The sequence below is a fragment of the Rhipicephalus microplus genome, unplaced genomic scaffold, assembly GCF_043290135.1.
Source record: "Rhipicephalus microplus isolate Deutch F79 unplaced genomic scaffold, USDA_Rmic scaffold_15, whole genome shotgun sequence".
NCBI classification, from domain to species: domain Eukaryota; kingdom Metazoa; phylum Arthropoda; class Arachnida; order Ixodida; family Ixodidae; genus Rhipicephalus; species Rhipicephalus microplus.
Genome location: NW_027464588.1, coordinates 21,402,598 through 21,414,547, shown reverse-complemented (window position 1 = coordinate 21,414,547; position 11,950 = coordinate 21,402,598). Strand labels below are relative to the sequence as shown.

Here is an 11,950-nt window from a genome sequence, read left to right as displayed (position 1 = left end):
GGTTTCTAGTTTAGCGCCTTCCAGAAGAACTGACGGAGATGTGTTACACTTACGTATTGAATATGAATTTTACAGCTTTTCGCTGTATTGATTCAAGTTTATCTGTGTTAGCTTGCGTGTGCGGGTCCCAGACAGCCGATGAATATTCTAATATTGGTATTACGTTCGTTCCACATTTCGGTTTGCCGAATGCCATAGCGAGTGCCCGTAAGTAGCCTTGTATATTCAAAGCCATTTTCTCAGTTTAACAAACATGTTGGTTTCATCTTAATGTAGATGTGATAACAAGACTAAGGTGCATATACTGTGAGACAAAGGACAAGAATTGATTGCCTAGGTTGTATTGGAATGTTAGTAGATCTTTTTTGCAGGTCATGGTTATCGCCAGAGTTTTTCTCGCGTTAAAGGTCATCTGTCGTTTTGTGCACAAATCTTGAATCTTAAAAGAGTTATTTAAAAGAACCTGGTCACTGGATGCGTTAACTACTTTAAAGCGCGCAGGCATTCGCAAAAAGCTTTAGATTTGCTGCAATATCACGGGTGGCATTATTGATATAAACCGAAAAGAGGTCCGAGGACGGATCCCAGAGGTCTGCCAGATTTAAGCGGCGCAGACGGCGAGTTGATACTACCATCCGTAATACCACGCCCGGTGAATATTACTCGCGCTTTCAAAGCCTAACCTAAGATGCATTCGGTAATTAAAACTAATTAACTAATTAGTAGATACCTAAAACTACTATGGAACCTGTAAAACTCGAGAATGTGCTGTAAATTGAGGGGTCTATGTGGTACATACACTGACTGTTCGGAAACGCGCACTTCGTCTTTTTTTTTAAGTACCCTATTGATGTTCTATACTATTGATCTTTACCTCAACGAACACTAAATATTGTTTTACGAGGTCATGAATGTGCCTTCCATAAGAATCCTCTCTTTTTACGCGTACCCTATTTTAATATTTGCGTGGCACCGTAGAGTACACCATCTCAACGCTAGATGGAGCTACGAGGGCTTGACGGCTGTCGCACCCTCAACAAAACTGGCCAGGGAACTTTTTTTTACCACGCGATTCAAACACGCTCTACACCATCATGAACTAGACATATGCCAGTACCTAATTCCCAGAAAGCAATTAGATATCTTCAAGCACGGCTCTACGGTAGCGATTCAAATGCGGTAAAACAGCCGATATTTCTGAGAGCGCCCATAGGCGCTGTGCATTATTTTTTAATAAGCTAGGGAACTCGCACTATTTCAACTACAATACTGTAACGCCGGCAGAAGAAAGGTTCATGCAGTTGCTACTTGAAACCGTGAAAGCAATGAGAAAATCAGAAAGGGAGAGGAGTTATTATTTTTTTTCTCTCCCGTCCCATAGAGTGACGCGGGGCCCCGCCCCCACCGTGCGGGAAAGCGCGCCTCCTGCGCGTGGGCCGGAATCCTGGGGACACTGTCCACTTGTAATGGACGTTATAGGATTCATGCACTACAAAAGCACTGACAAATGTTATACGCACGTAAAACAAGGTCAGTTTCAACTGCAAAGGTTAGGCAGTAGCATTTAACTACCCAACATGGCTGCAAAAGTTTAGCGAAGCTGATATGTGTACTTTGCGGGCTATAATTGAAAGCGCGAGTTGCCAAGTATTTTCACGAAAACGTCGCCTCTCACGCGAACGAATCAAATTTTTCGCGTCACGGATGGTCCAGTATATTCACTGATGCACGCAGCATACAAAGAAGTTTGCGTTCATTCCTTGCTAACGCGTTAACACAGAGGCTAGCATCGCCGAACAAGGAAGCGTTCAGAGCGTCTGCCTAATAATCATTCATGAAAGGACGCTCCTCGATTCCGCTAAGCGGCGCGTCAGTCTATGAACATTGTGAATAATATCGGCTCGATCAAAAAATTTCTGACACCTTCATAGAACCCGCTCGTTTCTGACCTCGTTACGGGCGCGTATACGTTGACAAATCTGACTCGTTAGCAGTTAAGTACCACTTATACTACTATGATGTGGCCATCGGTGTCAATAGGACAGTGAACACCCTCCTCAGCGTTGCGTCATGAAAACAGCTCTTCTGTCACGTGCACGCGCATCTTTGAGAGAGAAGAAGACCTCTACTTGAAACCTTTCCCGAAACTCTGCAACGTTAAGCTTAGTACGAATTTGTCTCTAGCAAAAGAAGCAAGCATACGTGATGCGCCCGCGCGAGGTCAAGTACTGCCTGCTGCTTCACCGGATTTCGGAAACCGCGAACATTGAACGACATAAAAGAAAGTGATGCCATTGTTGAATCAAAGGCGAGGAAGTTGCTCAAGGGAAAGAAAGGTAAGAGTGAGAAGAGCCAAATGCTAAAGGTACATATCGTCGCCGCTCACGGTTGGTGACGTTTGCCGAGGCGGTGATACCACGCGCGGTTTCTTAAATGTTCCGTGTTTAGCGGAGTCGCTGCCTCTGCTCCAGCTGCCTGGCTTGGAACGGCGTTGTGAACTCGAAGAACTCGACGCGTCTGCAGATCGTGCGGTTTTAGTAGAAATCTCTATGCCCGCCAGTTTGCTCTGCGTTGGTGGTCGGCTTCTTAGCTGCTTCGTCGAAGTCGAAGGCGTAGCGTTCATGCTATCCAGGGTCGTAGACTTTGCAAAGTTAGCGTTCAGTGTGTTGTCACTGGCGTCTGTCACTGTCGTGGCAGAGGAAATCAAGCAGTGCTTTCTGCGATGCCTCTTAAGGGGTATCTGGTCGTCAGGCGATTGACGCTCTTCAGACACCATTGATGCGCTGCAGTTATGTCGAGTTTAGATGTGGCCTGCTAGTGAAGAAAAATCACTGGACGTTTTCGTGGAACTCTCATTTGAGTGTATATGCTGCGTCTGAGCGGAGGGTGGTGGTGGTAAAAACATTTATTTCAGAAAAAGTCTACTAGAGAGTGCCGACGTGGCCCATCGGCGTGCTAGAGTTGCAAGACCCTATTCCGGGACGCCAGTGGCGCTGGAAGCTGCCCGTGCACGCTCCACCAAGGAGCGTTGCGCAGCCAAGGTAGAGCAGCCGAGCAGGTGCTCCTTCCAAGCCTCTCTAGTTGGGATAAAAAAAGGGGATGAGAAAGGGACGGGATTAACTGGGCACGATGCTACGACGTGATATGTGTCGGCGAGGACATGACAGGTCAAACAGGTGCCATTGATTTCCGGCGAAAAGTGCCTGGTGACCACCGGACTGATAAAGGTGTTCGTCTGCAGGCGGCGTAGCAGTCGTTCGTCTGCTTTCTCCAAACCGCGTGCGGGGTCCGGGTAGAGGTGGCGCGAAGCCCGGTAATAAGCCAAAATTTCGCGAAAGCGCGTCAGGTTGGTATTGCCAGATTCCGTCTCGGGACATGGAGGGGCAACGGCCCGGACAGGAGAAGCGCGGCCAGCGGCATTTGCCGCCTCGTTGCCGGGCAGGCCCGAGTGGCCTGGGGTCCAAACTATACGAATGGGATGAGGGTTAAAGCGTCAATAGGCTGCCTGTAGTAGGCTAGCTGCCAGCGGGGCAATGAAACCCTGAAGGTACTGAGAACAGGCCGAGCGCGAGTCCGTCAGGATGGTGCGTGAGGCAGGGTGAGAGGCGGCCAAAGCTAAGGCAACCTCTTCAGCGTGCGTTACCGTGTCTGCTCGAAAGAAGAGGCCATCGACGTGTTTGCCCTCTGTAATCACGGCAGCCGTGAAGCTACCCGAGGGGGAGGGACCCGAGACGTCCACGTATAAAACACCAGGACGATCGGAGTGTCGCGTATGAAGGGCCGCGGCGCGTGCTAGTCTACGGCCAGGATGGAGTTCGGGGTTCATATTACGGGGTAGAGGTTCCACCCATAGCTTTTGACGCCAGAGCTCTGGTACCGGCTGCAGAGGGTCTTGGTCAGGTATCGGGTTAAGGCCAAGTCTGTGTAAAAGACGGCGCCCTGCGACAGTCGATTTATTTGATTAACGCGATGAGCTTCGCGCATCTCTGCAAAGGTGTTGTGTACCCCCAGAGCCGTGAATCGGCTGTTGGAAGTTGCAATAGGTAGGTCCAGAGCGCGTTTGTATACTGAACAAAGAAGGACGTCCAGCTGGTGCTCGTGTCGACGACGCAGGCGAAGGTAAGGCAAGGCGTAGAGGACGCGACTGGTCACAAACGCGTGGGCCAATCGGAGGGACTGAGACCCGCGGAGGCCGCCGCGCTTGGTAGACACTCGCCGTATCATGCGGCTCACATGTTCGCTGGTGCGTCTGAGGCCTGCTATTGTGCCTTTTGGATCCAAGGATCATGTGAGGTGAAGGCCAAGAACCCGAATATTTTGCACTGACGGGACAGGCCCGGACGGAAGAAAAATTTAAGGTGGCGGTAGTGGAGACTGAAAGAAGAGCCGATTTAGCTGGAGAGCACTCCAGGCCGCATGAACCAGCGTAGGTGTCCACCAGAAGGGCAGCCTTTTGCAGGCGTTCTTCGATTTGCGCTAAGGAGCCGGTGTTGGTCCAGATTGTGATATCGTCCGCATATAGTGCGTGTTGTATTCCCTCGACCTCGCTTAGAAGAGAGGGGAGGTTCATCATCGCCAGGTTAAAAAGCAGAGGAGACAGGACTGCCCCTTGAGGTGTACCCCGCGTGCTTAATAAGTACGGGCCGTGTTCGGTAGAATTAGGGCGAATGAAGGCGGTGCGATGTGATAGAAAGGCGCGAATGTAGTTGAAAGTCTTCTGCCCGCAGTTTGTGGTAGACAGGTTAGTGAGTATAGTGCTGTGTTTGACGTTGTCGAACGCCCCACGGAGATCGAGAGCGAGCACGGCTTTATCGTTATGGCGCATAGTAGTCGGCTCTATGATATCGTGTTGAAGCTGGAGCAGGACGTTCTGCACCGACAGATGCGGACGAAAGCCAAACATCGTGTCGGCAAAGGTCCTCCTGGCCTCCAAGTAGGCGGAAAGGCGTTCGCGAACCATGGTTTCCATGAGTTTGCCTGCGCAGGACGTAAGTGAGATTGGCCTCAGTGCCTCGATACTAACGGACTTTGCTGATTTAGGTATGAATGTCACGACCGATGTGGTCCATTCCGTTGGAAGCAGAGAGCCGTTCCATATCGAATTTATAAGGTGGAGTAGCGAGAGGTGTGCTTGGTCGGGAAGATTTGCCAGGAGCGATACTATGATTCCGTCGCGTCCAGGGGCCGTGCCCCGTCGCATTTTCGTGAGTGCAAATCGTAAATCGGAAAGCGTGTATGGGGCGTCGAGGTCGTTGTTAGGGGCGCCGGAATACGTATATGCTGGGCCTGCGGGATCAATTGTGCGGCAGATGTAGTGGTCACAAAGTTCTCGCGCGAGTTGATCCGTAGTGCCCTGAAAGGCATGCAGAGCACGGAGGAGCTGGCGTTGCGTTTCTCCCCTGGTGGTGGAGGGATCGAGAAGGCTTTGAAAGAGTCGCCACGCACTCTTAGAGCCCATCTGGTGTGCAGCCTTCGAACAGGTGTCTGCCCAGTTAGCATCGGAAAGTTGTGCAGAGTATGCGGCCGCCTCTGCAGTGAGCGCCTATATTTGAGCGCGAAGTTTCCGATTAAGTTTGTTGCGTTTCCAGCGCCTTACGAGCCCGCGGCGAGCGTGCCAAAGATGTAGGAGGTGTGGATCGATTGCAGGAGTCAAATTAGAGGTTGCAAGGGTGCGAGTGTTCACTTGTTTCATATGGTGGGCGTACGATGCCCACGCTGCATATTCGGTCGAGGAGAGGACGGCGGGAAATGGTTGCATTCTGAACTGAGCCCAATCGGTGAGACGGGCTTGGCCCCAGTGTTGGCGCATTTTCTGCCGCGGTGTGAACGAAATGCGGAGTAAAAAGTGATCGCTGCCTAGGGTTTCGCCTAAATTTTCCCATGTAGCATCGCGGATGTGACGGGTGAGGGAGAGCTCGGGGCATGTGTCTCGCGTGACCGAGTTGCCGGAACGTGTGGGTTGTGCCGGATCGGTAAGAAGCGTGAGGCTCAGCGAGGAAATGAGCTCCTTGAGCTCTCTGCCCCGAGTCTTCTCGTAGTGGTAACCCCAGTGAGGGCTGGGGGCATTGAAGTCCCCGACAATCACCAGTGGTTGTCGGGCCGCTATACGCAGCGCCCGATGGAAGAGAGGCGCAAACGAAGCCCTCGCAAGGCAACGGGGACAGTACACGTTTAAGATATGTATTGATGGTTAGCCCCTCCGCTGAGACAGCACTGATATCATGCAGTAGTCGTAAGGAAGATCCAGATCGAGGTCAATCTGTATCGCCGTGTAAGCTTTATGCACGAGGAGGCATGTGGTGGTGCCGCCTACATAGGAGCAGTATCCAGAAAGGGATGGAGCAGGGCCCGATTTTCGGAGCGCCAAGACGCCGGCTGAGAGCCAAGTGAGCTGAGGAAAAGGGAAAGATGTTAACGCTTTCGCCTGTTCACGAAGCCTCCAGGGTTCCACTGTATGATCTCGAATTTAGACGCAATGTTTGAACGGGACGTACGATTGGTAGCCATCGTGACTGTCTTAGGTTTTATATTTGGTCCTCCATGTCCCGCTCGGAATCCTCAGAGGCAGGGAGGGGCACGGAGGCCAGATTGTCCGACGGCAGGGTGGTGGTAGCCACCTTACGCCGACGCCGTGGAGCTGCACCCTCACTGCTCACCGAGCAGGAGCGGGAACGCGATGCCTTGGGTTGAAATTGGGTGATTGCCCAGGCTTGAATAGCCTGGGTAACCTCTACTACTATGCGTTGGACAGAGAAGCTGGTGAGGAGGTGATTAATCGAAGCTTCGACGCGCGTAAGGCGTTCCTCTATGCACGGGGCACGCTCCTCGCTAGGTAGAGTTTGGTTAGCGGGCAAAAGAACCTGAGATGCCCCAGGAGCCTCAAGAGCTTCTGGAGTAGATGCGGCACCGGTTCCGAGTGCTGGAGTACACATGGCTGCTTGAACCGGCGGTTCAATGGGAGTGGACTTAGCGCGATGACTAAGCTTGGACGTAGCTGGCGTAGCCGCCTGGACAGAGGAGGCAATACCGGATGGCCTTGCAGTACACTGTTGTTAGGGTTGAAGTCGCTAATTTAAGAGTTCGAGTTGTTTAGTTAAAAGAGCATTTTGCTTTTGAAGTGCTGCAACTTGCTGGCGAAGGGCCGCAAGTTCGGGAGAAGGAGGATCGACAGGAGGGGGTGAGAGAGGCTTAGAAGCAGCATTCCCTGCCCAACTGCTCACCTGAGGTACCGCCGCTGGTTCTTCGAGCGGTGGGAATGCCTGAGTGTCGGCGTGGAGTGGTGGAGCCGACTGATGCAGGTTGGTGCCGCTGTCTGGCTGTGACGAATATGAGATGGTCCCTCGAGAAGATGTTGAGGGCTGCTTGTGTTTCCGATATTTCGCCGTGCAGCCACTGGTCCCAGTCTTATGGGCGCCGTGGCAGAGGAGGCACTTGGGGTGGCAGTCGTGGGCATTGAGACCTGCAGGTGCGGGGGTTCCAAATTTGGCACACTGCGTTGGAGCGGGGTGAGGACACTGAGGTGGTCGATGGCCGATGGTACCGCACTTGATGCAAACCGGGACCGTTTTCTTGTAGGCGCGGATATACGTCGCCACGCAGTGGTAGAAGAGGAAGTGGGGTAACTTCGTGCCCTCGAAAGTCACCACCGCCGCCGTGGAATCTCCGAGTTTGCGGACCGCGAGGATAGTACCTCGAGGCCAATGCAGTTCAGACTTTATCTTCTCCGGGCTTTCAGCAGGATTTATGTTGATGATGCCCTTGCATGTAACTCCTGGTGCCTTGGCGTGGCCTCGAACGGGTAGCTGCTGATCCCCCACTTGCAGCTGGAAGTCCCCGAAGAGTCGCTGTGCCATAGGAAAAATGGTGGTGCTACAGACTAAGACGTTTTGTTCCCAGATCGGCCATACTTGAATTTGCGTGGTAGTGCGGTCGCCGAGGTAGCTGCGGATGACGTCGCCCGCGCGATCGGCCGGGACGAATGCATAGAGAAAGAAGAAGACAAGAGCGGACACTCCGCGAAACTTGGCCTCAGGAAGTGCGTCACGACTACGTAACGAACTAGTGCTCTCACCAAACGTCAGAGGGCGCAAGCGCCAAAAAACAGTTATAATCAATGCAACAAAATTGTTTTCATAAATTAATAATTATACGCCCAAATTTGGTATGTTCTTTATACATAAAACGACTTATTCAACACACCTTACGCGATTCTTTTTCTTCAGCCGTACTGTCATAAACACCATCTACCCTGCGACAAGCCCATGTATGACTGACAGCGAGAAGCTTTCGTCGCTTTCATCAACGTCGGCTGCGTCGACGTTTTCGTGCGTGAGATAACAGGTGAGGCACGTATTCAAGCGGAGCTTGTTGAATGACATGTTGTTGGTCTTGTTAAACTATTTTTTCAGAAAACGGTTACGCCTGCGCGAATAAGACACCATGCAACAAACATAGAAAGATGCACACACACACGTTGCGCTTCGTGTGTGCGAGTTTGTTTCTTACGTGGCGTCTCATTCACGCAGTTGTAACCTTTTTCTGAAGCTTGTAAGGACGGGGAGGTTCGCTAAAAAGAAAGTTTGTGGCTCTATGCGGCGGCTAGACGGGAACATTGTGCAACGTATGCAGTATAGCAAAGGCGGCACGGCGTCAAGCCGAGGCGACGCGTGCTGCGTCTGCCACGGACGCTATGCCCAGCTATGCTCAGCGCACATAGCTGGGCAGCTAGGTCATAGGCTCGGTGGCTCGGTGCAAAATATTGAGAAGCGTTCGCTGGGCCTCGCATGCTTCACGACGCGTTTCTCGAAGGCTCGGAACACAAATAATTCTTGGTGTGCTGGAGGCAATTCTGGACTAGCCAAGTGGCCATCATCTTCGTTTTTTCGCTAGCCTTGTGCCACTAGTGCAAGCTGCTCACAATTTTTTTGACGTTTCCAATATAATTTTACCGCATAAATTTCAACTACGATTTTTCTTCCCAATGTACTGCTGATACTGCGTACGTACGAAGGTGTTCTAAAGTTCCCAGGCCGCGATACCATTGCATTACAAGGGATAGCGGCCTGGAAACTTCTGAAGATCTTTGTACGTGGTCTTGACGTCTATCTTTGTAACTCAGAGTTTTATGGGTCAGAGATGTATCACTGGTTTTGTATTGTGCATCGATTAGCTAATCATTCAAAGGGGTTTGTTGGTACACTTATGACGTGCACATATCGTTTTCGTAATTTGACAGCGAAGCATCCACTTACTAACATTTTCAGACCGCGCTGACGCCATGCCGTCCGGCGGTCCAAGCTACGGCAGCTACTGCTGTGTATCGTGGTGCTTCAACAATGGCAGAACCCACAAGAAGCCTGGGACAAGTTTCTTCCGCATACCACGGGACGGCAGGTGTGTTAAAGATTTTGTATGGTTTGCATGTCTTTAGGCTTACTGTTCGTACTTGCTTAGTGAAGGTAACAATAAAAAATCACTATTCAAGCACTTCCCCTTTCAGCTGATAGTTCATTTCCAATGCAGGATGAAAGCATGGATGCAGTATGCTGGACGCGATGATCTCCTAAGTAAGCCGGCCAGCCTATTGTACGCAACGTACAGGGTTTGTAGCGACCATTTTACTGCTCAAAGTTTCATGGACCCTGGGCACACAAGGCTTACAAGAATGGCTGTTCCCAGTGTGCAACCAGCTGCACCATGCAAGTGATTGACTGAAACTCAAATATGTGCAATAGCAGCCACTTGTATCGAATCAGTGGCGACAGTTAACCGTGAAGATCTTTGTAGCCGATGGAGAAACCTCACTATAGAAGTAACACTTGGAAAGTCTTAAATTTTGTGAATTGTGGGCTATTACCTTCCTAACAGCAGCTTTACATTTCTGTCGTTTTTTGATGCTCTGGACCTGCGCAACTTGTTTTGAAATACTTTAAAGGGCTATTTCACGTTATCTTCAAGCCTGAGTGCACATGTACGTATACCTTTCATCAGTGAAAGCTGCCACTGTTGATAATTCCAAAAATCACAAATTACTTGTTTCCTAGTTGGTGCCTTCTCTTTTCTTCCACGTTCGACCAATTTATGCGTTTGAAAGAGCTGTTTAAGTTTCCCCATGCTACAAGCTTTGTAACTTGTACCAACTGCACATATATGCAGGTTCTCTGAGCGTCGCTTCAAGTAGTGACTGTGACATGGCTGCAGAAGCTTCACTGCAAGGTGCAGATGAGCTTCAGTTTGTGTTATTTTAAGCCTCTTACTGACACATTGTCGTAATTTCATTTCTTCAGGACCTGCGGTAGAGGCTTCAAAAAGCGGCTCCCACACATTGAGGTGCCCCGATGAACAGGGTACGTTCAGTGTCGCGATTTCTTTTTTTTACCCAAATTGACTGTTGACCAAACCTCTGCAGGTGGCAGCTCCCTTGTAGCTGGTGAAAGAATTTCTGCTGACTTCGTCTTGCCGGAGAAAATCTTAACCAGTCGTTCAGCTGTCACAAAAGGAACTTGTGTGACCGGTAAGTTGTATGTTCACTTCAACACCAGAGTGGATTGATATAGAGACTTCCGCAGGCCGCTCGCAAGATTGTTCCGACAGCACTGTCCGAGGCACTGAACAAGCTTCACAAGACCCTCCAGAAGATGTCTCCGCCAACAGCTCCACGCCTGAGTGCCCTAGAGAAAATGGTGACTATGCTTTTATTGCAGCTGTTTTTAATGTGATATTTTATGTTTAGGACATTCTGAGGAAACTATCCTCAAAAGGACAATACGTGTGCACTTACAAAATGTAAGGGTGGGCTCTCAGTGATTTTCATTATTTTTGTGCATCGTCAACATTGTGAATGGTTTGTTTTTAGGTAGTGGAACCGAAAACTTTGCACCACAGAAAGTTGTGCACCTTGGGTCTGAAAGAGCGAGGAAAGTGCTCGTATAGGACTAGTTGTTCTTCGCTTTTACATCCATTTTTTGTTTATTGCAGTGCGTTCCTGTGTGCCAGCGACAATGTTTCCATCAATGAAGTACAAGCAAACCATTAAACATCTGCAAGCCAAAGTAGCAGCACAGCGGAAAACTATCAAAAGACAGCGGAAAACTATCAAAAGCCTCACCAAGTACCGTCATCGACTTCAAAGGCCCTTGGAGTTATCCGACCGCACGTCACCGAGGAGGTTTTTAAACTTCTTTCTGCACATGTTCGCTTGAGGCCCAAACGCAAGGGCAAGCGGTTTCCCGTGTGGTTCAAGAAATTCGCTCTTCACTTAAACTTCCGAGGTCCGCGAGCATACCGATTTCTGGCTCCATATTTTTCTTTGCCCTCCCGGCGTTTATTAAGGAGGTGGCTAGCTAATGTAAAGATGACTCCAGTCATAATTCCAGGAATCTTTTCTTTCATTGCAACAAATACTCAAGCTTGGAATGAACGGGACCGAGTGTGCGCTTTAGTTTTCGACAAAATAGCACTCAAAAAGAATATTTACTATGATGCTGCAAGAGACGTTGTCCAGGGTTTTACAGATGATGACACTCATCGCACTTCAACCATCGCTTATCGAGCACTGGTTTTTCTTCTTGTTGACGTTTCGAGAAAGTGGGTTCAACAGGTTTCTTTTATTATAGGGCACACATCAACACCATCATCTGTTATGCATCACTTGCTGGTGTCACTTATTTTTGAGCTTAGGAGCATTAATATTGCAGTGAAAGCAGTCATTTGTCACCAGGACAGTTCAAATGTAAGTCTCGCTAACCAACTAAGAGTGACTGTAGCAAAGCCCTTTTTTTGAAGCTAATGGTGAGTGGGTATATTACATTTTTGATGTACCGCATTTAATTAAAACAACGCGCAATAATGTCCAAGCACACAAGTTATACATTGGGGATGACATCGTTAACTGGTCGCACATTGTAAGCCTTTACCAATCCTCACATGAGTTGCGGTTGCGATTGGCTCC

The 11,950-nt window shown here is 49.8% G+C and overlaps 1 long non-coding RNA gene across 2 annotated transcripts; it reads left to right on the top strand.

Moving 5' to 3' along the window:
- Nucleotides 1–9,524: 9,524 nt before the first annotated feature.
- LOC142784648 (uncharacterized) lies at nucleotides 9,525–11,085 on the top strand. 2 transcript variants are annotated; one of them, XR_012888709.1, is made up of 3 exons: nucleotides 9,525–10,346; nucleotides 10,409–10,682; nucleotides 10,978–11,085. It is a non-coding gene; the product is annotated as an uncharacterized LOC142784648 (long non-coding RNA). The 2 variants fall into 2 exon arrangements; XR_012888708.1 differs by having other exon boundaries at nucleotides 9,525–10,513; nucleotides 10,569–10,682.
- The last annotated feature ends 865 nt before the right edge of the window (nucleotides 11,086–11,950 follow it).